Genomic DNA, 2,288 nt, shown 5'->3' with positions numbered 1-2,288 from the left:
CACAATTACAGAGTCTCTGGGCACAAAACCGCGATGTCCCTATCTCCGACGACGAAGAACCATAATTTCCTTTAGATATCGTCAACGCAAGCATGAGCGAGCTACGTAAAATCTCTCGGTCGGTGGACGCCCGGTGCGGGCGTCGCACGACCGACGAAATATTTCGCCCAATTTCAAGGTACCTGGGCACGTAGCTGCGCATTTTCCTCGACGCACGCCATCGAGGGAACGAACGTCGTCGGGAGACGTAGCGAAACTCGTCACGTAGGGTCTAACGGGGAAACGAGAAATCCTCGGTCGGTGGACGCCCGGTGCGGGCGTCGCACGACCGACGAAAAAAAGTCAGCACAATTACAGAGTCTCTGGGCACAAAACCGCGATGCTTCGTCTACGTAGGCTATCGGGAGAAACGCGAATTTGGGATCGTCCGAATATCTCGAAAGTTGCGTATCTTGTGAGTTTACTCGTCGCTCTTGACGCGTGTTGCGGTCGAACGGGTAAACGGCGGGCTTGGATGCTCGCTCGAATCTTGAGTCCAATCCCACCGGATCGTCCACGTGTGCGTAACATTTGGTTTAACGAAATTCCCACTGTCCCTATCTCCGACGACGAAGAACCATAATTTCCTTTAGATATCGTCAACGCAAGCATGAGCGAGCTACGTAAAATCTCTCGGTCGGTGGACGCCCGGTGCGGGCGTCGCACGACCGACGAAATATTTCGCCCAATTTCAAGGTACCTGGGCACGTAGCTGCGCATTTTCCTCGACGCACGCCATCGAGGGAACGAACGTCGTCGGGAGACGTAGCGAAACTCGTCACGTAGGGTCTAACGGGGAAACGAGAAATCCTCGGTCGGTGGACGCCCGGTGCGGGCGTCGCACGACCGACGAAAAAAAGTCAGCACAATTACAGAGTCTCTGGGCACAAAACCGCGATGCTTCGTCTACGTAGGCTATCGGGAGAAAGGCGAATTTGGGATCGTCCGAATATCTCGAAAGTTGCGTATCTTGTGAGTTTACTCGTCGCTCTTGACGCGTGTTGCGGTCGAACGGGTAAACGGCGGGCTTGGATGCTCGCTCGAATCTTGAGTCCAATCCCACCGGATCGTCCACGTGTGCGTAACATTTGGTTTAACGAAATTCCCACTGTCCCTATCTCCGACGACGAAGAACCATAATTTCCTTTAGATATCGTCAACGCAAGCATGAGCGAGCTACGTAAAATCTCTCGGTCGGTGGACGCCCGGTGCGGGCGTCGCACGACCGACGAAAAATTTCGCCCAATTTCAAGGTACCTGGGCACGTAGCTGCGCATTTTCCTCGACGCACGCCATCGAGGGAACGAACGTCGTCGGGAGACGTAGCGAAACTCGTCACGTAGGGTCTAACGGGGAAACGAGAAATCCTCGGTCGGTGGACGCCCGGTGCGGGCGTCGCACGACCGACGAAAAAAAGTCAGCACAATTACAGAGTCTCTGGGCACAAAACCGCGATGCTTCGTCTACGTAGGCTATCGGGAGAAAGGCGAATTTGGGATCGTCCGAATATCTCGAAAGTTGCGTATCTTGTGAGTTTACTCGTCGCTCTTGACGCGTGTTGCGGTCGAACGGGTAAACGGCGGGCTTGGATGCTCGCTCGAATCTTGAGTCCAATCCCACCGGATCGTCCACGTGTGCGTAACATTTGGTTTAACGAAATTCCCACTGTCCCTATCTCCGACGACGAAGAACCATAATTTCCTTTAGATATCGTCAACGCAAGCATGAGCGAGCTACGTAAAATCTCTCGGTCGGTGGACGCCCGGTGCGGGCGTCGCACGACCGACGAAAAATTTCGCCCAATTTCAAGGTACCTGGGCACGTAGCTGCGCATTTTCCTCGACGCACGCCATCGAGGGAACGAACGTCGTCGGGAGACGTAGCGAAACTCGTCACGTAGGGTCTAACGGGGAAACGAGAAATCCTCGGTCGGTGGACGCCCGGTGCGGGCGTCGCACGACCGACGAAAAAAAGTCAGCACAATTACAGAGTCTCTGGGCACAAAACCGCGATGCTTCGTCTACGTAGGCTATCGGGAGAAAGGCGAATTTGGGATCGTCCGAATATCTCGAAAGTTGCGTATCTTGTGAGTTTACTCGTCGCTCTTGACGCGTGTTGCGGTCGAACGGGTAAACGGCGGGCTTGGATGCTCGCTCGAATCTTGAGTCCAATCCCACCGGATCGTCCACGTGTGCGTAACATTTGGTTTAACGAAATTCCCACTGTCCCTATCTCCGACGACGAAGAAC

The sequence above is a fragment of the Venturia canescens genome, unplaced genomic scaffold, assembly GCF_019457755.1.
Source record: "Venturia canescens isolate UGA unplaced genomic scaffold, ASM1945775v1 PGA_scaffold_57__1_contigs__length_33211, whole genome shotgun sequence".
Taxonomy (NCBI): domain Eukaryota; kingdom Metazoa; phylum Arthropoda; class Insecta; order Hymenoptera; family Ichneumonidae; genus Venturia; species Venturia canescens.
Note: the sequence above shows the minus strand (reverse complement) of the source record.